Here is a 27,989-nt window from a genome sequence, read left to right as displayed (position 1 = left end):
TTGTGAGGTGCAATCATGCAGATTTGCTAATTTTGCAGCGTTTGAAGAGGATGCGATTCGCGCCGTGTTATGGAGTTCCGCTCCGATTGCCAGCGCTGCTGGAATTAATGTCTCATTAGCGTGCTTCTCGGTGCGAAGGTACCAAGCTGCTGGGCGGCTAAAAATGGCTGGTTTCCGTTGCGCGATTGAGGCGCCGGTGTTTTGGGCTCCCCTAATCGCCCGTATGCACTGCAGGAGCCGAGTGGCTTCCGCCCGATGTGCGCAGCACACGCGAGCCCATTGGGCTTGTTTTAGGCTTCTTTTGGGCTCACGCTGGGCTGCGCACGCCGAGTTCGGCCTGTTTGTTCGTTTTCTGCTGCGTTTCTGGAAAAACTGGTTGGAGGAAGGACGCCTGACTGGCTGCAAGAGTCGTTGCCCTGCATGAGTGTGCACACGCTCCAAATACATTGAAATTTCGGCTCCTACGTTGCTGAGGTGGCTTGGTGCTTACAAGTGACTTTTGTGTGCAAGTGGGCTGGCCCCCCATTACTCCTTATATATATATATATATATATATATATATATATATATGTAATCCAAACCTTACTCGTTCAGATGAAAGAAAAGGCACTGACTCCGTGGGCTTCACGAAAAGGGATTTTATTCACCCTATACGTATGGCTTAACGCGTTTCGGCGGGCAAACCGCCTTGGTCGGTTATTTTTCACTGAAAAAACCATAGGTTTGACACCAGTTATAGTTAGCTAGAAATTTTACTGACATAAAACCATTGAAATTCCCACGTTATAGTTAGTTGGACTCACTATAACTTGCGCGCCTGCAATGCACTGCTGATGACGTCACATATTACATCACTCATGACATGGTCAGTGACATCACTCATGACATCACTGATGACACCATCCAGTGAATGTGTGTCTTTCTGAAAAATATATATATGTTTTATATATGTATATGTAAAGGTCGATGGAAGAATAAATGTTTAAATAAGTGTCTTAATGGATAATTTTTTTTTTAATTGATTGGTTAACTGGCTTATTAAGTGTATCTTAGTGAATACATATATAAGCGAGTATTGTTTAAATATTTAAATGTTTGTATCAGTGTTTCACTTTGTGTATAAGTGGCTGCATGGGTTGGTGAGTAGCTACATGTGTGTGTATATGGGTTATTAGATGTTTTTTTAGTATCAATATGAGTGTCTGTATGGTTTGGTGGGGGTGTTACTTAGCACATAGATGCATCAATGACTGACTCACTGTTTGTATGTGTTTTGAAGACAGCATATGTGCAGGACTGTATGGGTGGATGAGTGTGTATATGTGTGTGTTAGTGAGTGAATGACTGTCACACTAGTGTCTTTATCAGTAACTACATATGTTTTAATCTAGTATATGTGATTATTGATGTATATAAGTGAGTATATGTGAGAGTGAGAGATTAAAAGAGTTCTTGTTTAAATAAGTATGTGTTTCTATAAGTGATTGTTTAAGAGAGTAAGTATGTGTAAGTTTCCTTAGAAGTAAGGTGGTAGTGTGAGTATAGCTGCATATGCAAATAAATGGATGTTCAATAGTTTATTTGCATGTGTGATTATGTGTGTGAGTAACTTTTGGATGACTGTCGGTGTGTAACAGGATGTATAGGTGTTTCACTACATATGATGAGTGAATATATGTATGAGTGACTATATAGAACTGTTGGTGAATGAGTGGATGTGTATATAGATGGTGGTATTACTGAATCTCCAGTATGCGCCATGGGACAGCATTGTAGAGAGGTGTAATGAAGCCACGCCCCTTTTTACACCTCTCTGCAGCGCAGCCCCCGTGCATGTTTGAAGAGGGGGAACTAATTCCCCTTGCATACTGGGGGCCCCTGGGGGACAACTAGCCCACCTGGAACCTCCAGTATGCGCCAGGGGACTGCATTGCAGAGGTGTAATGAGGCTATGCCCCTTGTTACACCTCTCTGCAACGCAGCCCCCTGCCGCGTTTGCAGAGAGGGAACTAATTCCCCTTGCATACTGGGGGTCCCTGGGGGCCAACTAGCCCACCAGGAGCCTCCAGTATGCGCCAGGGGGCTACATTGCAGAGAGGTGTAATGAGGTCACACCCTTTTTTACACCTCTCTGCAACGCAGCCCCGGTGCATGTTTGAAGAGGGGGAACTAATTCCCCTTGCATACAAGGGGTCCTTGGGGGCCAGCTAGCCCACCTGGAACCTCCAGTATGCGCCAGGGGGCTGCATTGCACAGAGGTGTAATGAGGCTATGCCCCTTTTTACACCTCTCTGCAACGCAGGCCACTGGCACGTTTGCAGAGGGGGGACTAATCCCACTTGCATACTGGGGGTCCCTGGGTCATATCTTCCCAAACATCGATATTCCGAACGATTGAAAATTACTTTTCTTGAGAAACATTTGGATTTGGATTATCATGTCCTATACTTTGGAATTTTTGAAAGACTGGCTTTAAGGATGCTATAAATTACTCAAGTCTGCCCGAATTGTGTGGGTAAAATTGATACCTAGTCACTTTGAATAAGAATTTGCTTACATCTCGTCTAACATTTGGAAGAAATATCTACTTATATGACAACAGGATACCGACATAACTTGAATGAAATAAGAACGCCCTGAAGAAGTTCTGTTGTACAGAACGAAACGTTTCGGCTGGCTGTGGTACATAAACTTAAGGAAAATAAAAGCATTTGAATATACACCAAGATTCAGCGCTTCAATAAGGACTCTAAGTGATATGATTTGATTGGACTTATTGTGCAAGTGGTGCTGTGCCAAACTTTGGAATATTCTCCACTACTCTCTACTACTTACTCTCTCCTACTCTCTCTCTACTACTCCCTCTTTACTACTCACTCTCTACTACTCTCAGCTACTCACTCTCTACTACTCTCTCTCTACTACTCCCTCTTTACTACTCACTCTCTACTACTCTCTACTACTCACTCTCTACTTCTCACTCTACTACTCTCTACTGCTCACTCTCTACTACTCTCTCTCTCTACTAGTCTCTACTACTCACTCTACTACTCACTCTCTACTACTCTCTACTATTCTTTCTCTCTGCTACTCACTCTTTACTACTCTCTACTAATCACTCTCTACTACTCACTCTCTACTACTCTCTACTACTCACTCTTTACTACTCTCTACTACTCACTCTCTACTGCTCTCTACTGCTCACTACACTACTTACTCCCTACTACTCTCTACTACTCACTCTCTACTACTCACTCTACTATTCATTCTACTACTCTCTACTACTCACTCTCTGCTACTCTCTCTACTGCTCTCTACTACTCTCTACTACTCACTCTCTACTCTCTATTACTCACTCTCTACTCTCTACCTCTCTACCTCTCTCTACTTCTCTCTCTACTAGTCTCTACCTCTCTACCGCTACCTCTCTACCTCTGCCTCTCTACCTCTACCTCTCTGCCTCTCTCTACACGCACACCTATACACATATAAATGCATATATATATGCATATGCATTTATATATATGTATGTGCATGTATATATATATATACATACATATATAAACATATATAATCTGTATATCTATCTAAATACAAATATAAATGTATGCATACATATACATATATGCATACAGATGCATGTTATTTACATGAAAGTTTAAAAAACACTATGAAAAGCAAAGCTAAAAAGCCACCTCATTACAAACAGAATGGCTTTAACTTAAACGAGGGCGAGATCTATTGCATTTTCAATGCTTGTTTACTTTGGTTCCATCAAGAAGGCATTCAGATGTGTCACACATTTGCCATAAATTCTGAATGTTAGCACTCTAGTTGCTCATTAGATCACTGTAGTAAAGCTACTGCTCACCAGGGAAGTCTGCTGCTGGTATTCAAAGTGCATGTTTCAGTCTGCATGTCAGAATTTTTTTAATGAAATAGAAGAGGATTTGAGAAGTCACTCAAAATGATCTCTAATTTTTCTTTCTGAAGCACTAATCATACTTTCTATGGCAAAATGAACCCCCTAATTTTGTTCCTTTTTAAATTAAATGTTTTCAGACTTACCACTTCATTCCAATCAAGATGGCTTCTGGTGTGCCATACGTTTGTTATAAGTAAGACTGTTAGCGCTCTAGTTGTTCTTTAGAACACTCTGGGACATTCTGTCTTTGGGTTATACTTGGGCTACATCTGGGTGATATTTGGGCTACATTTAGGCTCTTTTGTCTCTGGTGGCCATCTTGGGAGACTGTATGTCAGAATTTTTTTATGAAATTGAAGAGGATTTGAGAAGTCACTCAAAATGTGCCCTAATGTTTCTTTCGGCAGCACTAATCATACTTTCTATGGCAAAAAATACCCCCTCATTTTGTTCCTTTTTAAATTAAATGTTTTAAGAGTTACCACTTTATTCCAATCAAGATGGCTTCAGGTGTGCCATACCTTTGTAATAAGTATCACTGTTCGCGCTCTAGTTGTTCTTTAGAACACTCTGGGACATTCTGTCATTGGGCTATACTTGGGCTACATCTGGGTGATATTTGGGCTACATTTGGGCTCTTTTGTCTCTGGTGGCCATCTTGGGAGACTGCATGTAAGAATTTTTTAATGAAATAGAAGAGGATTTGAGAAGTCACTCAAAATGTGCCCTAATTTGTCTTTCTGCAGCACTAATAATACTTTCTATGGGATAATATACCCCCTCATTTTGTTTCTTTTTAAATTAAATATTTTAAAAGTTACCACTTTATTCCCATCACGATGGCTTCAGGTGTGCTATACCTATGTAATAAGTAGGACTCTTAGCGCTCTAGTTGTTCTTTAGAACACTCTAGGAGGCTACAGTAGAACACAAAGGAATCAACTGACAGTCTCTGTCCTTGTTGGATGTACATGTTTTACTGAGAATGTCAGACTTCATTCTCACATGACTGAGAAAGATAATGTGAATTTACAGAAAATATGCTTTCAGTTTAGCTTATAGATCCCCTAGAGATATTAGTTTTCTTTCAAACATGATTCATGATATCACAGCAGAAGGCTTTTTCACATGGTAAAATCACCTTAGAACACACCACAATTCCGAAAATGAGTATGGTACCATCAACAAATGATTTATAATGTAACTAACGTCCTAAAACCCTCTACTAACTACAGTGCTTTTTAATGAGGTGCTATCATGTATATTGGTCCCAAGATGGCTGCCAACACTTCTTGGATGAAGTGCTGACAGCCAATCAGATCAGATGTGTGATTAGGCTCTGCCCAGATATATATATATTTTTTTGAACCTAAATTACTCAAAATCCACTGGAGCACATATCTTGAGACATAGCAAAGGCACATCGGGCTACCAGTCCCTACAATTTTGCCAAGTTTTGTGGAAATCCATTCAGCTGTTCGGGCTAAAAGTGAGTCCAACCGCCCTATGGAAATTAACATGGGGAAAACACGTTTTGGGACCCCCCTTTTATCTCGGTTCCCGCTTGACGAATCTCCCCCAAACTTTCAGGGAAGGAGCGTAGAGCAGCGAGGCAAATTTAAGGAAAATTACAGGCAGATTCTTCAACCAGCGCCAAATTTATTCCCAATAGAATGTTGCGGATTTCCTATAGAAAATAATCCTAACTATAACTACCTACTGGCGACCTCCAGTAGGTAATATATATTCCAAATGCAAGACCCTGAAGTTGAAGATACCACTCACGTTGTGTCTTATTTCTTTATTTGCATCGCAGCAGATAACAAACAGCTCCGCTTGCACAGAGGAATAAGTCCAATGTTCCATACGCGTTTCAAGCGTCCTTCCGCTCTTGATCTCAGGAATGGCTTCACGGAAAGCAGCAGTTGAAGTGATTCTGCACTCGCGGGGTGTTTAAATGTCCCGCCTCAGTGGGCGTGACTGCCCTGTGCATGTTGGTTGTTCGAGTCTTATTAAATTAATAAAGTCTTTAGTAGACACTGCTGTTCGTTTTCCTTTTTTGTAGTTTAAATCTCACAGTGGGTTTCTGGGCTTCACGTTGCCTTTGTTCTGCTGTTTTATACCCAGGCAAATTACACGACGTTCCTTCAGCGTTTGTACTCATGACAACGCCCGGACCTGCTCGTCTGCAGTGGGGCTTCTTCGCGACCTGGAAAGGCCATCTCATAATCCAAATGCCAGACCCTGAAGTTGAAGATGCCACTCACGTTGTGTCTTATTTCTTTATTTGCATGGCAGCAGATAACAAACAGCTCAGCTTGCACAGAGGAATAAGGCCAATGTTCCATACGCGTTTCGAGCGTCCTTCCGCTCTTGATCTCAGGAATGGCTTCACGGAAAGCAGCAGTTGAAGTGATTCTGCACTCGCAGCGTGTTTAAATGTCCAATATATATATTGTCATTATTGAGATTCCTTTTGACATTAATTACACTGCACCACAGTGTTTTAATGGAAGAGTGGGTGCGTTATGAGGATGAGGAGGATGTCTGTTATGAGGGACAGCAGGGGACTGTCCTTGAAGATAATATAGTGGAGGCTCTGGATGCCTCCGTCCAATCCTCTGTGAACAGGGCTATTAAAAGCACAGTACCTAACACTGTGATACAAGAATTGGCAGCTGCTCTTAAAACCATCACTAAGCAGCTTGAAAGTTTTGCCAAGCGTAATGGGTTCACTAAAGACATGCCAAGAAATGTTACTCCTCCAGCTACTGACGCAGTACAAGAGAGTCAATGGCTGCATGATAGTGCCCTGAATTCGCTTCCCCCAGCGCCTAGTGGCGATCATGAGTACTCCGCGGAAGGAAAGGCGCAGAGTAAACACAGAGTCTATGTGGATACCAATACCACTAACACCGATACCGATACTACCACGACAGACGAAGAGGCCCCTCCCAATAAGAAAGCCAAGAAAGTTGCTTCTTCCACTCCGGAGACTCCATCTAAAATTCCTTTCACCTTCAATCCTAGCGATATCGTACATCCCAGATCTTCTGATTGGGCGCCGGCACCAGAGGTTACAGACTATTTGCACGAGAACCTTCGGAAAGGATTTGATAAAGAGGCCCGGAACCGACTTAGGTTGGAATGTCCTCGACCAGACTTACCTGATAAAGTAGCTGAAACTCCTGAAATAGATGTTAGTTTGCTTACATTTCTAAAGAAGTTCCCCAAAGACCCCAAGAAGGGGATAGATCGTGCCTGGCGAGGTTGTCAGGACAAGCTCCTTGAAGTTGTAGGCCCACTCGCAAAAATCCTAGAAATTACTTTGGAGGCCAAGGAAACGACAAACCTGGTGGATCCGGATATCCTCACATGATGGACACAGAGGGCCATTTGCCTGCTGGGCAATACCAATTGTCATTGCACGACACATTTGTTTAATCATCCAGAGCGTGTTCTACAACTGTTAATAATATTTTGATTGTGGCGAAAGCAGCACCTCATAATCAGTAATATTATTATATCGACTCGCTTACGCATTAGATCACGTTCAAGGTACTATAATGCATAGAAGCAATTTGATTGGCCAATAGTGTCACGTGAGCAGACGTAACGATTAAGCTGTTCCCTCACATCACGTGTTTATGGAACACTAAAAGTCAGATCATCATTGCGGAACACTTTTGATTCGTAATTTTCTCAAGCGCGAACAAGGACGTTATATGCTAATGTCTCCGCGCTATAGGCGTACAAAACATTGCCGACTATGTAAGTAAGCGAGAACAGGTTTTCAGAACTTTTCTCAGAAATTTAAAATGCCAGACAGCATCGCGTAAAGTCTTATTAATGCTCCTCACATAGTGTTGTTGTTTGTAGAACGCTCGTTAAGATACTCACGATAATAAGAAATAATGGAGATGATTTTCATATCATTTGGTCCAATGGCAACCAGTTAGAGAAGCATAAAGTCAGAGGTCTCCTTCACACTCAGCGTGTCATTCTGTGTAAAGCTGATTGATTTAACTTGTTTTAGACAATTGAAATGTTTAAGTCGAACTATGAATCGAGTGATATTCAACAACTGAGTTGCTGTTACATTAATCTTTTATGGTGTTATGAACCATTCTTATGATACTAATGAAAGCCTGACCTGGGTTTTGTATCTCTCTTTTTTTAGCTTATAAAGAAAATTGTAATGAACTTTCCTATGAAGTAATGGATGAACTAATAAATGAACATAATGATTGAACTTTCTAAGTCTATGGATTGATTTGTTCTATTCAGGAAGAATCACGTTAAGAAACATTCTGTTTCAAGTTAAAGTGCACACATCCTAGGGACTTGTTTCCCTGACCCATACAGTTTGCAGTTTGTAGGGCACTGACGGACACAGCGCAATGGATGTTGTGGCACACCCTTACTAGCATAGAGAAGTTGTTGTAAAAACCTTTGTTTAACACCAGTTTACATCGAGTGCACGGAGATACAGAACTGTGCAATGCCAATTGTGCCATATCCACGGAACGGCGTAAGTCCTTGCTTGTGCGTATGGACACCAACATTACCGATTTGGCAGCCGCTGAACCAGGACCCCTTGCTGAGGGAAAACCCTTTGGAGACCGGTTTGTTAAACACGTGTCAAAATATGTGCGGACATTCACATCACTTGATAAAGCACAATCAGGCATCAAACGCGTATTTCAGCAAGGCCTTTTCAACAGGGCCGGACGAGGCAGGGGACGCTCGTCAGGCTGTTTCTCTAACCAAGGTCCCCCCAGAGGTAACTACGGTACTGGAAGAGGAGAGTGGGACTCTACTAGAGGGGCCCCCATCTACCCTACTCGTCATCGCTTCAACAGATGCCGGTTCCATGGAGGTGGCAACAGAGCAGGCTTCCAAGCACAGAATTCCACAGGTGAGCGTGACAGATTTGTCTCTTTTACTATTGGGGAGTCGCACACAATTTTTTCTTCACAATTGGCGCATCCCTTACACAGGATGCGTGGGTAATACAGACAGTTCAGGGGTTCCAACTGAAATTTTATGAACCACCCAATCAGGACACATTCCCGAATCCTCTCCATTTTTCCCAACAAGAGTCCATTTTTATAGGCAACGAAATAGCACAATTGCTAAAAAGACACGCAATAACGTTATGCAACAGCAAGCCTCACGGTTTTTGCAGCAATATCTTTCTGGCCCAGAAGAAGGGTGGTGGCCACAGACTGGTTCTACATTTGAGGGAATTCAATCATTACCTCGTTTACAAACATTTCAAAATGGAAGGAATCCATCTTTTGGCGGATATGTTAAAGCCAGGGGATTGGCTGGTCAGACTAGACCTCAAGGATGCCTACCTGACTATTCCCATTTTTCCTCCACACCGCTGTTTCCTTCAATTTCAATGGAAAGGTCGGTGGTTCGAGTATTTGGCCCTTCCTTTCGGGCTTTCCTCGGGTCCTTGGTGCTTCACCAAAGTGATGAAGCAGGTTGTCGCTCATTTGCGGGAGCAAGGGGTGTGCATGATTATTTATCTGGACGACATCCTAATCATGGCTCACAGTCTGGAATTGATTTCACATCACCTCCAGATGATTATCTCTTTCTTGCAGAGTCTAGGCTTTGTAATCAACCATGCCAAATCGGCACTGACTCCGTCGCAGACAACAGAGTTTCTGGGTTTTGTGATAGATTCCCAAAAGGCCCAATTGAGCATTCCCAAAGCGAAGCTCAAGGATCTAAAGAAGGAAATTGTGGAAGTTCTCAACAAGCAAGTAATTTCTGTCAGAGTTATTGCCCGAGTAGTGGGCTTATTGGCATTGTCCATTCAGGCGATTTTCCCGGGCCCACTGCATTACAGAGCCTTGCAGAGGCTCAAGATCCAGCATCTACAGAAGGGTCTGGCCTACGCAGACCTGGTTCCCCTGTCACAGGAAGTAAGGGACGAGATGCAGTGGTGGCTGGACCACGTGGAAGCGTGGAACAGAAGAGCAATTTTCTTCTCACAGCCCGAGGTTGTTATCGAGTCCGACACCAGTCGTTGGGGTTGGGAAGCGACCTGCGGAGATATTTCCACAGGCGGAAGGTGGTCTCCCCAGGAACTATCACTGCACATCAATTGCCTAGAACTCCTAGCGGGTTCCTTTGCGATTCAAACTCTCTCCCCCAAACAGACCTCCTGCTGCATCCCTCTACGGATAGACAACGTTTCGGCAGTGAGATACATAAACAAGTTGGGAGATACAAGATTGTCTCTGTTGGTGGAGATCGCCAAAGACTTCTGGCACTATTGCCTGAATCGTCAGATCACAGTAATAGCGGAATACATTCCAGGCCAGTCCAATCTCATAGCGGACTGGAATTCCAGACATCTCAGGGATTACAGCGATTGGAAATTACTGTTGAGCATATTCCAATGGCTGCTGGAGATTTGGGGTCCGTGTCAGACTAACCTGTTTGCTTCCAGGCTGAACCGACAACTCCCCAACTTCTTCAGTTGGAGGCCGGATCCTGCAGCGAAGGCGACGAATGACTTCCTTCAGGATTGGTCGGGGTCATTGAATTATGCATTCCCACCTTTCCTTCTAATCCCGAGAGTGACATCACACATTCTCAGACAAAAGGCCGAAGTGATTTTAGTGACGACCCTGTGGAGATCGCAGCCATGGTTCCCAGTACTGTTGGAAATGAGCTGCGATCTTCCCAGGATGCTTCCATGGTCATAGTCTCTACTCCTGGGACCACGCAGGGAATAACATCCATTGATTCTATCGGGGCGACTGTCGCTGATTGCATGGCAGCTTTCCGGCAACAGTGGGAAATGCTGTGGGTTTTCGGAGACAGCTTCAGCATTCATCAAGCAGGCTTGGGCTCCTTCCACTAGGAAACGGTACTCTTCAGCCTGGAAAGGTTGGATGTGTTGGTGCGTGGAACGGCACCTGGATCCCGTGGGGGCAGGTCTACCCGATATTGTAAATTTTCTTTCAGAGAAGGCAGCTGGCGGCTTGGCTTATTGGTCATTAAATAACTTTCAATCAGCCATTTCGGTGGGGCATAGCCAGGTGGACGGGAAACCGGTTGGTATGCACCCTATGATATGTAAACTTCTTAAAGGCATAAGGGTGGTGAATCCTCCTAAACCAGTAAGTATTCAGGTTTATGGGATGTCTCTTTAGTAATTTCTCTCTTCAATAGTTGGCCAGCGAATAATCTTCTATCAAGCAAGCAGTTGTTTGCAAAGTTAGCAATGCTTTTATGTCTGTCAACTTGTAGGCGTTCATCGGACGTGCGGGCATTGGAAATTACAGGTGGAGTATTTATTCTGGAAGGAGTTTCTTTTACTATTACAGGTCATACAAAGACTCTCTCCAGACATATTGAGTATAATGTTTTTCCTAGCAATTAAAAATTATGTGTTGTCCAATGTTTGAAAACTTATTGAGACCAGAGGGTTCTACTCAACTTCTGCTCGCTTTGCAGAAGCCCTTTAAGCCAGTGTTGGCCTCAACTATAGCCAGATGGCTTTGTTATATTATGAAAGAAGCTGGTATTGATGTTCAAATGTTTGGTGCACACTCTATGCATGGTGCCATGGCATCAAAGTCCTACATGCTAGGTTCTAGCATTCAAGACATTATGCATTGTGCTGATTGGTGGTCTGAATCAACTTTCAAGCAATTTTATTATAAGCTGGTGAGAGATATAACATCTGTTGTTTTTGATAAGCGTTAAACTAGCATAATCCGATCCTGTAATAGAATCAAAAATTTGCTAGCATTCACGCCAAGAATTTTCAATTCTATTAAGGACACGGAGGCGAGGATTATCCCACCCAGCTCTGTTACAACATGATTGTTCATGCTTACCCACCCGTTGATAATATACTGAGTTGTTGCAATAAGCAGAAATTACGGGTTGTTCATATTTGTTTTTCTCTAGGTGCAGATAAGAAATCTGAATCAGAAATCTCTTCAAGTTGAAGTCTTTGGGTAGAATTTAGTTTGCTGTTAACTTCCATGTTGGAGGATGTTCGTGAATATTGTTGATTTAGTGGACTTTTTACAGTTCAAGCAAAGTAAGAGGATGATGGGACTGTAACCAGGGCTCTTCTGGAGGGCTAAGGAGGCGTGACTGATGCAAAGCATCATGGACAAAGTTGTTTTTTGTGGACTAATTGTATGTTTTCATTGGCTGCTGTGATTTTACAGTGAAGAAAGAGGTAGCATAATCCTCGCCTCCATGTCCTTAATAGAATTGAAAATTCTTGGCGCGAATGCTAGCAAATTTTTGATTCTCGGCCTCACTGCAGAGCACACAAAGCGATAGTCGTATATGTGCCACTGGTAATTGTGGAAAAATATGTGATATGCATAGGAAAGATTTCAGAAAGAGGGGCAGAGAAAAAGAAGTATAAGAGAGTCCATAAGAAAGTGGTTTGAAGTGGGGACAGGAGCGCCTGAGACACCCCGAAGGCCACTGCTCCTTCCAGAAACCTTTCTAATGTTTAAAATCCATTAATTTATTTTCAGAATTTAAACTTTTTCAACATTCTAACTACTCACAACAAAATCATTGTTGTAATTCATTTCTATGATACAGTAAACGAGCACTGGAAAGCTGATAGCCGTATCTTGTCTCAGGTACATGTGTTTATTGTGTGATATTTCTGGATGCATGAACAGAAATCTCAAAGAGAGAAGCTCAAACACTGGTCAGGTGGTAAACTTTGTGAAGCATGAGGTTGAAATGTACATGTTTTAATCCTTTTAAGCCTCTTAATTACTCGGGCCATGCCTCTTGGAAAGAATTCCTAGTTATGCTTCGTTGGAAATAAGACCACTCCATTCTCTACGTTTTTCATCCCACTCAAAGCCTTTTTGACCTGTTTCTGCCTCTTAATAGGATGACAAATATGCTGTTAGCTGGAAAACATTTTGTTCTTAACTGTATAATTGCCTAGTTGATTTTCAGGTCTCAGCTAGACGGTGCATGCGCTCTCTCGAAGAGACATATTGAGCTTAATCTGTGGGCTTGAACCCACCCACAATCTTCCCATTTGCTTGCTCTGTCATCTATCTCCTATACTTTATCACCATTTGTCCCTAGCATTCATGCTGATGCCTCTTCTTGTGTTAATTCCTCCCCACAGAGCATGGACCAAGTATTTTTAAACATCCGCTGCTCCCGTCTCTAAGAACATGATAGGGCGTATTTTTTTCTTTCTTTTTCAGCACTCTCTACAGTGCTCGTTCTTTTACCAGCTCTGTGTCCCCCCTTCCACCCTCAATCAATCAATCAATCAATCATATCATTTGTAAAGCGCACTACTCACCCGTGAGGGTCTCAAGGCGCTGAGGTGGGGAATGCTGCTACTGCTCGAAAAGCCAGGTCTTGAGGAGTTTTCTGAAGGTCAGCAGGTCCTGGGTCTGCCGTAGGTGGATGGGGAGTGTGTTCCAGGTCTTCGCTGTGAGGTGGGAGAACGATCTGCCACCTGAGGTCGCTCTTCGGAAGCGGGGGACTGTGGCGAGGGCGAGGTCGGCGGAGCGGAGCTGGCAGGTGGGGGTGTAGAAGCTGAGTCGTCTGCTGAGGTACTTTGGTCCTGTGTTGTGGAGTACCTTGTGTGCGTGGATAAGGAGCTTGTTGACCGGGAGCCAGTGCAGGTCTCTCAGGTGGGGTGTGATGTGGCTGCAGCAAGGGATGTCGAGGATCAGGCATGCAGAGGCGTTCTGGATGCGTTGGAGCCGTCTCAGGAGTTTGGCTGAGGCTCCTGCGTAGAGGGTGTTTCCATAGTCCAACCTGCTGCTGACAAGGGCCTGGGTGACTGTTCTTCTCATTTCAGTGGAGATCCACTTGTAGATCCTACGGTGCATGCGGAGGGTGTTGAAGCAGGAGGAGGAGACGGCGTTGACCTGTTTAGTCATGGAGAGTGTGGAGTCGAGGATGACCCCTAGGTTGGGGGCGTGGTCGGTGGGTGTTGGAGCGGTTCCGGGTGCGGTCGGCCACCAGGAGTCATCCCAGGCCGAACGGTTGGATCCGAGGATGAGGACCTCCGTCTTGTCCGAGTTCAGCTGTTCCTCATCCATTCAGCAACGGCCTTCATTCCTTCGTGAAGGTTGGTTTTGGCGGTCTGGCGTCCTTGGTGACGGAGAGTATCGCATTAAAGAGGGTATTCTCTCTAAAGCCATTCAAAAGAAGTTCATCCTGCTACCCGATAAAACACATATCCGCGTCTTCGCATATATGTCAGCCGTGGCAGCTGAATGGACAGACTTTCTAGGGATGATTGGTCCATTCAAAACCACTGGAGCAAAATCCTCTGGGGTCCAGTGATCTAAACTGAAAATTCTGTTCCAGGGCCAATTTTACTTATGTGTTAACCTAAAAGAGGCGCAAAAGTTTCTTTAAAATGTCCTAAGCTAGTGAACCAAGAGCTGCTGGGAACTTTGGAGGTTTAACAGGCTATTTTCCCCCCTCTAAATAGTTCAGTGTTTGCATTATTTTGGTAAAACATTTTGCACTAAACACTTACCACTCTGTATGCTGGCCTTCAGGCATATCACACTTAGGATTCCCTATTGGCTTGATGCCCACGGGCTAAGTTTGCGCAATACAAGATGCCCTTCATTCATTCATTCATTCATATACAGCAGTTGGAATTTTATGCACTTTGTATCCGACACTTTGTATTTCACACTTTATAAACTATATGCACCTGGACCCTAAGGCATTTTCCCAGTTAGTGAGCCAAAGCAATGTTAAAGCTTTTTGTCCTTCCCACTGGGCACTCTCTAAGCACGACTAAGTCATCCCGTAGACCATCGTTGGGGGGTTGGGTTTCTAGGATTCTAGGCTGGTGCAATGTCAGGGCACCTCAGCAACCAGGTTGGGCTGCTCGGGAGGACAGTGGGAATAACTTCCCTTCAGATGGGGTAGGGTAGGAGGGTTGAGGACAGAGTGGATCAAAAGAAGAAAAATGAACAGACACGTAATCAAGCATTTTCGTATTTTTGAGGATCCGTTGTGCTATATCTGTTCAGGTGATAACAACAGGTGTCAAAACAAAAAAAGAGTAGCAGCTACGAGGTAAAAACGCCAGATCGAGCATGGACATTTAATGGATGTGTTAAAGGTCTTGGGGGATTTTCATAGAAGAAAGACTTCAGCTCGAAGTTACGGGTACATTTATATAAAGTAAATTAGAGTTTTCAATATGTCCCAATTTGCTGCAGGGAAAAAGAAGAGTCCCTTATTGAGGCTATCTCTCTCGCTTCTGGAAAGTATGTACACCACTAGTTGGTCGATGTTAATGGGGCTTTCTCCATTTCATTTTTCTGTGCTCGGATAGTGCAGCAGGGCTTCAATTCATGTGTTGTACATTTTCTGTGGAAGTTTTGATATTTTGCATGTTTGACATTCCTACAGCTAACCAGTGATGATGAACCTCCTCAACAAAATTCACCTTGCATGCTGTGGTGCTAGTACTTGGACCTGGGTCAGGTGATTCCATGTGTGAACTTTAGATCTGTTCTGCTTGTAAATTGGTGTGTTCAGGTCTAGTGACTGATTTGGATGTAGTCTCATATCTTTTTAGCAAATGTATAAACCTAGCTGGTAGTCCAATGGGTCGCTCCTGAATTTACAGTATTTCCTCTTAATTCTTTTTCAAATACATTGATGACATTTTTGGGATTGTTTGGGAAGGAGCTGCTTCATACCAACAACCTTACCCAACACTGCTTACAGGAAACCCACAACAAAGTACCAATCCTCGAGCCCATCATCGCCAAGCATGACACTGTACCAATATACCGCACCCTGCCTGTGGACTGGTCGACCACCATTTAATCCTTTTCAACCTCTCTCAGCCGATCACACTTACACCCCTACACAAGACCCTCTGAAGTGGACTTGAAACTTCACTCAGATTAACATGACTGACCTAGAGGGAAGGGTTAACTCTATCCTCACTGCCTCCATGGAAGATCTCTCCACAACAGAACTCACTTCCAACTACAACACAAACATGACATCCATTCTAGATCAAGTAGCTTCCTTGAAACAAAAAAAAACATCTCATCCAGATCTTGGTTCAACACGGACATTAACAACAAAAGAAGACAACTAAGAGCTACAGAAAGACTATAGAGAAGCAACCCCTCCTCAAGCCTACTCGAACAACTCAAAGCAGCCCGAAGGAAATACAAAAAACACATCCACCTTCTTCTGCACCGCCCTGGACAACGCAAAAAAACAGTCCCCAACAAACTGGTCAAAATCATCAGGCAGCAAACTTCCAAGCCCTCAGAATCCTCCCTACAGGCAACAAAGGACTTGTGTAAAAACGTTGCCAACTTCTTCGAAGAAAAAAACACCAAGATTGAGTTCTCACTGGACATCAACGTCAACCCCGTCTGCAAAAGCCTGAACACAGTGACAGTAGATAGCACGCTCAAGCACCCCACAAAAACCTGGAAGTCCTTCAACCCCATCCCAGAAACCGAGATCCTCAAACTTATCTCCACCTCCGAAACAGCCTCTCACATCCTTAACCTGATACCCACTCATCTGACCAAAAAACTGAAACTCTCCATAGCCCCGTTCTGGTGCAAGGTCATAAACAGTCCCTGAGAGCCGGCATCATACCTGAATGCCTCAAAGATGGCCAAGTCACGACAATACTAAAAAAAACAGGCCTTGACTCAAAGGATACAATAGAGGAAGGATAGCTGAGTGAAAATTGCACGGAGTTGTGAGACAATCTGAAATAAAAATACAAATAGCTCTAGGGATAAGGTGATGGCCATCCACCATCAACCAAAAGTATAGAAAAATCTATACCATATACAATCAAAAAGACAGATACATCCAGAGCTTGCAACCACAGTAAATAGAGTTCTTAATAAATCAAGGTCGAGGCGATCTTCTTATCTTCATTTATTGTACAGTACTTCTTCATAAGCAATCCTAGCCGCCAACACGTGTTTCGTCTTTAGCGGTATAAGCCACAGACTTCCTCAGGGCTAGAATATCATAATACATACAATCAGAAAAAACAGCAAAACAACAGTGTAAAGCAACAAAGACATGAAATAGACAGATCGGTTTATCTCATCAAGATGAAGTAAACAAAAAGTGGCTGAAATCCTTCTAAAGAAGAACAAAGCACTGAGTCAAAAGGCTAAGAGCAGAACTCAATAACAGAAGAGAATATACTAACCAGTGCCGAATATTTAGTTTAATCAGTTTATTAAAAAAATATATATAATAATAGAGGGTGTGAATAGATCACCAGTCACCAATGTGCACTGTGTGTCAAAATGAAGAGAAATTGTGAAAAGAAAGGAATCGTTAAACAAAAGTGCTCAATAAAACAGAATTGTGATAAACCTCAAAAGGAAATTAGAGAGAAAGGGAAAGTAGGATGCCATAACTAAACACTCACCTATTCGTGACAATATATTCCTATACTTAAGGGGAAGTATCAATGATATCAGAGTGATGAAAAGCAAGTATCTAAGGAAATGGAAATACCAATCACGAAATGAGTGTGGCATCTGAGATTTAAGCTCAAAAAGAAAACCATATTAAGATTCCAAAGTAACTTACTGGTAAGTAAGAAGGCTAGGATTGCTTATGAAGAAGTACTATACAATAAATGAAGGTAAGAAGATCGTCTCGACCTTGATTTATTAACTCTCTTTATTGTGCTTGACTCAAAGGAACTGAATAACTTTAGACCCGTCTCCAATCTCCCCCTCCTATCCAAAATCCTAGAAAAATGCGTCCCCCCAACAACTGACTCAGCACATGGATAGCATCAACCTTCTTGACCCCCACCAATCGGGTTTCAGAAAAGGCTGTAGCACCAAGACTGCGATCCTTAACATCATAGACATCCAAAAATCCCTCGATACCGACCAACGTTGCATCCTCATTGTCCTAGACCTATTGGCAGCCTTTGACACGGATGACCACCAACTTCTCATCAAGTCTTTGCAAGAAAGGGTAGGTGCTGATCCTATGCTGGTTCTCCTCCATCTTACACAGCCGCTCACAAAGGATAAAAATAAAAAACTTTACCTCCGACCTACACCCCGTCAACAGAGGCGTCCTCCAAGGTCCAGTGCTCTCACCTCAACTATTCAACATATACATGGAACCCCTCACCACCCTACTTAAAAATGCTAACATCCCTTTCCACCTCTATGCAGATGACACCCAGATCTATCTAGAAACCTCCTTCATAGATGACATTCACAGACTAAATGTCTCTCTAAAAGAAATCCAACATTGACTGTCGCTTAACCACTTAAAACTCAACCAAGATAAAACGGAAATCCTCCTCATCTCCGACAAAGAAGATAACCCTCATATTTCAGAATGGCTAAAAGCTTTGGATGCACTTAACGGCAATCACACTCTGACCCACTCCGTTAAATCATTAGGAATCACCCTAGACTCAAAAGTTGACATGGCCAAACACATCAAGAACAACATCAACACCTTCCTCAACCTGAATCTACTTAACAAAATAAAACCATTCATCCCAATCAACGACCTCCCAAGTCACCAAATCACTGCTGCTATCCAGACTCGACTATGGGAATGCCACCCTCACTGGTATAGCAAAATCTCACATAGCTCGCCTCAAAACTGCAGCAGCAGCTAGAATGGTCACTGGAATCAGGAAATACGACCACATTTCACCAGCACTCAGAGAACTAAAATGACTCCCAGTAGAATTGCGTGCCAGTTTCAGAACTGCCTGCCTCACACACAAACCCCTGCATACAGGAAAACCTGAGTATTTGGCTGCTAAACTCAAGAGGGCTGGTCAGACAAGGAACCTCAGGAGCTCCAGCACCCTACTACTCATCCCTATGAAAACACGCAAACAAAAAACAGCTGCACAGTCCTTTGCCGGAAACGCGCCCAAAATCTGGAACGCCATCCCAGTCGGTATTAGGACTATTTCATCCTTCACAAAATTTCAAAAACACCTAAAATTCCTTTTCCTCAACCGCTCACTCCCGAATGAATAGCCGCCATCTAAACGCAAATCCCTGCTTGTTGTCTCCCCCATACTTTGTAGCTCTAAGACTTACCTCTTCCCTGCTATTTGACCCCTAACTGCTCCGTCCCCCTCTAAGTTGTTCAACCCCAAGACAACGTGCACTCTATGACTAATCTCAGGACTCACGGACTACCACAATGATGCTCAGCACTCTTAGACTTCCGAACCTATATGTAGAATACTGCTTTATTGTATCCACCCCAAGACAACGTGCACTCTATGAGGTTATATCAGGACTCACCACTACCTCAATGCTGCTCTGCACACTTGGACTTCCGAACCTATATGTAGAATACTGCTTTATTGTATGAATCTTGCTCAAAAACTGTTGTGAAGCGCTCTGATACCCTTGGGTCAGGCTAGCGCTATGTAAAATTCCTTAATAAATAAATGTCATAGTTCTTTTTCATGATCTCTCTTCAATTTACTACTTCAATGTGTTTAGTCAAGTCATCTGCCTCTTTTTTGGCTTTCTTGTATTCCTCCTCAGATATATCAATGAGTTGTCTCAACATATAGCCACAAATCATCTAAATATACAACTAGGCACCGGGGACGAGCGAAGAGACACATCCTGATGTCCATGCTGCAGATTGCATTGTATCACCTCAATTAACTAAGGTATGCTACAGCAATGAACCTGATAAACTCCAGGTCATGCTGCCTTGCATTACTCCTTCTCCTTTCCTGCTCTCTTATGAGCTTATCCTTTGACCCCCTATCCCGTCTCACTTACTTATAGCCTAATTTCATTTTGACCGCAAGTAACACGCTGCCTGCTTTTACTGCAAGTTTACAGACATTTTCTCAGACTTGTGCTACATGAAGACTTTGCAGACTTCGACACCAACTTTCTATTATATTCTATATACAATGGACTTGAATTTATTACAGGATGTATTGCCCACCCTTACCGGCCAACCAGTCATGGTAAATGGACCCTTACCGACCAACCGTTCATTGTAAATGGACTTTTAGACACCATTGCATATGCTTGCTCACAGTGTTTGCTTTTGGCCTACGAAGGTCCATTTACTTTATTGCCATCATAAGTATATTGGTCACTATGGGAACACTTAGCTCAACAGATGCACTACCTTATGCCTCCCGTAAATGAATTTACTGAAGCTACGTGCACTATATTACCACAGGATACTTGTGATATTAATTTTTAAGAGATACCCTGCTATGACCAAAGCACTATAATTAGAATTAGCTATGCACCCATGACTAACCATTAATTAACTTAAATGGGACCTTGAATAGCCAGTAATTCCCATTAGATTCCTCACTTCTTCTTTTCTCTTCTTCTTCAACTTTCTGTTCCTTCCGATACTGCCACTCACATTATTTATGGATGGCGCAATTGCCTCTCTGGAATTTATTTAATTTCATAACAGACCTTCTCTTGGAACTTCTATGTAAAAAAAACTTGCTACTTGTGCTGCACAAATATATACTAATTTATGCTTGATAATTGAACTGTACATATACATAATTTCAATACAGTGAATTGCATAACATTATTCTGTGCCTAGTACATACTGTTTGGTCTCTGATATCTAGTTGTGAATCAACAATTTATGTATGATGACTAATGGTCTTGATTTACTTTCTGTTCATGATTTAAAATTTGTATTTCTATTTTACTTTACTATAACTGTACCTGAACCCTTTACGCTTTTGTATCAATCACTTGTCCTGCGGATTGGTGATACCTCTGCCTTCGACCCAATGATATTCTTTTTTCCTTCTTCGTGTCCTTTACACTTGGCAAATTGACCATTTTGACAATTTTCTGACCCTTTCCTCTCCCCCCCCCCCTTTTTCATTATTCACAATATTATAATTTCATTATCAGCCTTGAGAAAGCCCCTGGCTAGAGTGCCACATGGGGCAAAACACATTTTTGCTATCCTTTATTTGCACTCCTGTACAGGATGAACACTATTAAATAGAAAGAATGAAAGCATCCTAGCTTGTGATCAACATCGACTTTTTTCAACCCATTGGGGAACACTACCAAATTGGAGGATACCGTTTCCAGCTCTGTCCTCCCCTCAAGTCAAGCCTTTTGCTTCATTGGGTTAGGCGTCCTCCCATTCCTGGTCATTTAAATCCCAGGAAAGCATACCCATTATACTGGGGCGGATACCACCCCTTTCTCTCACCACCTGCTCTTTAAAATAGTATTACCCGAACAATGGTCAATGTAGATGCTTTTGGCAATTTTATCTTTGTGGCTTGCCATTTAGTCAGCAACTGATCTACTGTCTTTTTTGAAAGTAGCTAAACTTCCAAAGAAAACAAGATATAAGTTGGTTCATGCCCTAAAGCATCTTATTAAGAAAGTTTTTGAAACTTGGGAGTCCCAAAATGCCATGCCTTTACTTTACTAGTAGACTGCTGACTCTTTGATATAGTCTTTCCTAACGCCATCTTGGAATGTTGGAAGCAGAAGAGATTCACTAGGTTAGGCAATGTTTATATTGGTAAAAGTGCCTAATGTGGGATGAAATCACCTTGAGTTTGGAGGACAAAGCCAAAGGCATTACGTTTAGTGGCCGGCAGATACTCAGCCTACTTTCTACAACGTCTTCTCTTTTGAGCACAGAGACTTATGTAGTGATGCACCTTTTACACAAAAGTCAGCTAGGGAGTTTGGGGAACAGGTATCGACTTCTGCGTAAGAATACCAAGACTGTCCTGATAGAGGATATTCAGGCCGAAATCCTCTGTACCACTAGTTTCACAATTACCAAGGGAAAGTGGACCTATATTGCAGAGCTGGGATATAAATCTTTGTGGGTCGCAATTTACAAAAAAGAATGGCTCTCCTGTCTCGGTGGCTGGCCTACTATACCCCCCACAGACTACACGAGATGGTCACTGTAGTACCTGATCAATGCTTTCACTGCCAGCTAGATAGGGCAGGAGACTGTTACCACATCTTTTACATAGCTAGCTCTCCATGATTTTTGAGAGAAGGTATTCCAGGCACTCACAGATATCATGAACTTTCTTATATCCCCAGAAACCACACCCGCATTATTTTGCTCCCCTCATGCTGCTCGGAAAGCAAACAAAAACATTCAGTGTCTGGTGTTCATTGGCATTGCAAAGGCTGCAGCCAAATACTGCAGTAGTGGAGAACAGTAGAGATTCCTTCCCTAGAACACTGGCAGGATAAAATGCAAAAAACTAAAGTATTTGATGAAGCTTATGCTAGATGGTTGGGGTGCGCTTAGCGGTTCTCTGCAATTTGGGCTAATGCCGGGATGCATAATCCACAGTCTGGAGTCTGGACAAGTAGGTAGGGCAAAATTTCTTTATTGCTAGTCGAACATCCAGCGGTTAGGTTGTGCCTTTTGCTTTAGTTGCAGATTGGACAGCCAGCCAGGGTGCTCAGTTTTACAAGGGGTTCCCTCTCTATACTCTATACCATGCCAACTGACTTCACTAAATTAACTTTTCCTGTTAGCCTTATATGCAAAACCTGAAAATTGCCAGTCTTCATGCTGTACAATATGATTTGGCAGTATGGGTTGCATTCAACACCTTTCCTGCTTGCAATGTATATTAATGTTATGAAATATGTAGTCTCATGATTTGATGTGAAATTGTTTATTTTATATGTATATGACAAAACTCGTTCTTTTTCTCTCTTATGATATGATGGTTATGGACGGCTCAATAAAAAATAGCATTGGCAAAGCCAGTAGGTTTCGCCTGGGCAAAATCAATTGTTTTTAGGTCTCGGCTAGACAGCGCATGCGCTCCACAGCCAAACAGCCCTTGCACTGTCTCAAAGAGACGTGTTGTTTTCTTTCAGTAGGATTATAGGCTGCCCATCTCCAACCATTGGTAAACCTCAGCATTGTTCTCATTTTATTTGATGCCAATCGTTATGGCATGTGGGCGTCATACCCTCTTCTTGTGTTTGGCCCTCCCATAGCGCATGGACCAAGTACATTTCTCTTTACACCGCTCCCAGTTTGCACAGCTATTTTTTATTTGTTTTCAAGCACTCCATAGGAGTTCTTGTTTTTTCATGTCATCTCCCTTGTACACATACACATATGCGCATGTACATAAACAAATGCATTTCTTAAAAAGCTGTAAAAAATGAACAGTACTTGTTTATTTATTATTTTTCATGATCCGATGGTATTGGAACGTTTGTTCCATCCTCTGTCTTGCAATAGCGCCAACACAAGCCAATAGTATTGAAGTGCCTGAAGTGCTCACCAGTTACATTCCACAATGACACATTCATTTTTGCCACTGATCCTGCTTCAATGACGGTATTTTTTTATCCCTTCATTGTTACTTCCTACCGCCCTCCCCCAATGTTGCTTGCCCATCTTCCCATCCCCTCCTGTTTCCCTGATTAACCTGTCCCTCCACTACCCCCATTGTCGCTGCTGCTTTTTTGTTTATTTATTTTGTGCACTATCCAACGGTATTGACACGTTTGTTCCATCCTCCATCTTTCCATAGTCATAACACCAGCCAATGGTATTGGATTGCTTTAAGTGCTCACCAGTTACATTAAACAATGACACATTAATTGTTGTATGCCGGGGGAATTGCAAGTGATTTGCCCAGAATCACAAACTGTTGAGCCGGCCCTGAGATTCAAACCTGGTTCTCCAGTTCCCCAAATGGCAGCTCTGGTCGTTACGTCACATCCTCATTTCACGTCAAAGCTCCTCAACTATTTCTCACTATCACATCAACATTTGTTCATGTTCAGCAAAACCCCGTAAACACTGAACAAGCATTTGCAAAGACAATAGAACTTGGCAATGCCCGATCTATTGGCCTTGTCAATATTAGTCTTTTAGACATGTTGTCGAGCAACACATCCGCTGTTCAGCATGGCTTAAAGTCACTGAAAAAAGCACTATGGTACAGTCAGGGCAGGCAACATCATATTTCTTTTTGTGTTAGGAGGGGGAAGGACAAATAACTCAACTTTGGGGGGTGAAAAGACTTGGCGTCGGCTCAACCTCCTATGATTCTGGGCTTTCACTGATTTTCACCCATGCTGAACTGAAGATGTGCTTCTGGACAACATTGATAAAACGTATCATCAATTGGTGGAGGGAGAGAGAGTAGAGATCCTTTCAATCTCCTTTCAATAATTATAAATCAATGTGGAAAGGATCACTGGTCCTGCATAACCAAGGTCTGCAGGTGGATCGGTAGGTGTCTCCCTAATAAAAGACCCTCATACACGTGTTTTTTCAGAACACTAGACACTCTTGAAACAATTCTCTTTAACACTGACTGGCCAAACAAAACCCCCAGACATTTTGTCTTGGAGTGCTGTAGATTAGCTCTAATGGAAAATGTCTTCCAGTACAAAGACACCCTCTTCCTTCAACGCCATGGAGTATCTATGGGCAGTACATTTGCCCCTAGTGTGGCAGGGTTGTACGTTAGCATCTTTGAACGGACCTTCATTCAGAATGAGAACAATCCCTTTCTTCATCATATTCTCTTTTGGAAGAGATATATAGATGATGTCTTTTTAATTTCGAAGGGTGATAAAGAAACCTTGACGGACTTTCATCGCTGGCTTAATACCCAAGATGAATGCTTGAAATTTACATACACTGCCAATGAAAGTACTTTAGATTTTTTAGACATTACCATCTTTTCTAAAGACAATACTTTGCACACCCATACTTTCTTTAAACCGACGGCCAAGAATAGCCTATATCTTTTCAAAGCTTTCACCCAAGACCCTTACGGGAAAATCTCTCGTACAGCCAATTCCTTCGTTTGAGGAGAAATTGCAGCTCAATTACTGACTACAAAAGTCAAGCGAATGACCTATGTGACAAACTACTGGTTCGTCAATATCCAAGGAAGGTGATCAACACATGCAAGAAACGTGCCCGCAACCAACCATGAGAAGTACTCATAGAGACGTGTCCTAAATTGAAGGAAGATAGGATCACATGCGTAACTACTTATAGCCCAGTCACCAACCAAGTGAAGAAAATAATCAACAGAAACTGGAGAATAGTAACATTTCACAATCTGAATTGGCCTAAACCGATGTTTGCCAACAAGAGAAGTCGCAACATCAAGGACTTGCTGGTGCACACGAGACCTCCACCCAAGAAAAAGAAAGACACACCTGGACTGTGGAATAACAGTCCAGTAACAGGCCATTACCCATGTGGAAACTGCACAGTCTGTGACACTACAAAACCCACAAAGAAACTACAGCTGCTTCCCAACTTCAATTGGAATTTTAAAAAACATACGAACTGCAACACAAGCCATGTCATTTACATGATAATTTGCCCGTGCCAAATGAGATATATTGGCATGACCTGTCGCAAAGCAAAACAAAGACTTTGCGAACACCACAGCAATGTGAACTGTAAAAAAACAACCACAAAAATGTCAACTCACTACAAAGAATCTGGGCACTCTGTGAATGACCTACAGTGGGTCATCCTGGAAACCCTCGAAACTGTGGACAGGAATGCAGCTAAAATTTTATTTGAAAAAGAGCAACGTTGGGTGCACAGACTTAAGACAGACAGTGAGGGCCTGAATGATGCCGTTCCGTGGTTAAGTCTTAACAAATAATTGATATTTTGCCTGAATTACGAATTTCCTAACGTTCTTTGATTATGAGAACATTCTCATAAACTCCATTTGTCTATTTTCAAGCTACAAATTATTACAATTCTCATCTGAAAATTAGGTATAACAATTTAGCACAACTAATAAGTACAAACACTCGAGTAACTCTTCAGTTTCCATTACTTTGCAATAAAAGAAGACACGTTACACACTGGCGATTGATTCCGGGTCACCAAGGGCAGAGACAGCACAAGCTGCTAGACGGGTGTTTGAAGGCTAGAGGTATTGAGGAGCATTGTCCTTTTCGTTATGGAGTAAACTGCAAGTATTAAAACCCCTTTACTAAACTTCCTCTTTTTCCTCACTCCAAAACAGTGAAGCCTCCCCCTAACTGCCATGGTTCCTGAGGAGACAAGTCTTACATAATGTAGAGGTACATTCTATAAGGTCTAGTTACGCATAAGCGCATGTGAAGACCCCGCTCTGTATTGAGTTTTGCTTAGTTTTAGACTTTTGTTAGAAGTGCCAACTTTTTGAAGAGAATCTTTTTCTGAATAGGCTTTCCAGAGTGCGCATTTAAAGAGACTATAGCGGCAGTATGCACATGTTCAGTTTTCAGAATACATGTAGAACGAGTGCTTGGTACCGTCTAATAACGAATGCATGTACTTTTAAATAATTGTAAGAGTCTATACTCGAACAGGTATTACATAGTTATACCAATGTCTAAGATAATCGTGATGACACAGTAAAATTGATTAGCGCCTTGGACGTCATGGCAATGTAACAATAGAATTGCGCATTAAATTAAATAGCGCTTTCAATATCAGGACACTGTAAAGGAATGATCTCATGACGCCTAAATACAATTTTGGGATTTATACATCACAATATTCCGCATAGAATTTTGAGAATGAGTAAGTTGACGCTTAATATGAATGTGACTCTGAGTTTAGTATTGCACAACTCGTTTTTAATTATATGTTTTTTAATAATATGCTTCTTAATTCTCAACTGTGTCTCTATGTCATTGTACATTGCTGAAGTGTCTTTTCCCACTTATTCGCTACAAATGTGGTTGCACTATCTCCCTTTTCTTTCATTACAGGTACAATGTGACCTACTACCACAAAACGAATCAGGTTACAAATTTACTTTTTCCCTTTTTTTCACTTAATCACTTTATGGTCCTGAGGAAAGCCGACTGACCAACAGGCAGATAAGGCTGAAACATGTCGACCACTTTTAACCTCACAAGATTAGTGCGCTAGAATTCCTAAATAATTCCATAGCGACACGCCTTAACCTTTTACCCGAATCCAGAAATATTAAAGTTGAACCTCTGGCTGTCTGGGTATTTTAGAACACCTTTATAGCACTATTTCACTTATTCACCATCACTACTGTTTTAACCAATGGTACAACCTCCTGGTGCAGGGTGCAAACAAAAATGGACCCAAGGATTACGCACGGACACGTGTTACAAGAAGCGGGGACACATCATATACCGCTACACGACTCTGAAAAAACACGTGTATGAGGGTCTTTTATTTCGGAGACACCTACCGATCCACCTGCAGACCTTGGTTATGCAGGACCAGTGATCCTTTCCACATTGATTTATAACAACATTGATAAAAGACATTCACAATCTCATTGTCCTTGGAAAGTTTTACCCCTCTGACAATGGAGCTTTTCCTCAGCCTGGCACAAAGTGTGTCATCAGGGTCCCCGCTAGATCCCCTTCCACATAAGATCTGGAAGGAATATGGGCCAGAGCTGTTTCCCCGGATGTACCAGATTTGTTACAAGTCTTTGGAGGAAGGCGTAGTGCCGGAGGTATGGAAGCAGGCAGTGGTCACTCCCCTGCTTAAAAAGTCTTCATTAGACCCCACAATTCCTGCACACTTCAGACCTATATCGCTCCTGCCCTACCCAATAAAGATTGTAGAAAAATTAGTCAGTAGGTCCTTGTCAGGCTACTTGGAAGATAATTGCCTATTGGACAAGGATCAGTTTGGCTTCTGCCCAGGACGACTGCATTGGCGACCGTGTTGGACACTCTTCGAATGCAAGCTGACAGTGGCAACTCCTCAGTACTAGTACTGTTGGATATGTCGGCCGCATTCGACACGGTCAGCCATGCAGTCCTGGTGCATAGACTGGAGAAACTGGGCGTGAAGGGCAGGGCCTTAAAGTGGCTCCAATCCTATCTGATGGGCAGACAGCAGGTAGTGACCCTGGCCCCATTTACCTCCCCCAAGTCTCGGGTTGACCACGGAGTACCACAGGGTTCTTCGATTAGCCCGATTCTTTTTAATTTGTATCTACAGCCTCTGATCCCTATGATAAAGTCATATGGGATTGATCTGGTTAACT

Source organism: Lissotriton vulgaris, chromosome 2_1, assembly GCF_964263255.1.
Source record: "Lissotriton vulgaris chromosome 2_1, aLisVul1.2, whole genome shotgun sequence".
Classification (NCBI taxonomy): Eukaryota; Metazoa; Chordata; class Amphibia; order Caudata; family Salamandridae; genus Lissotriton; species Lissotriton vulgaris.
This window is presented reverse-complemented; position numbering follows the sequence as displayed.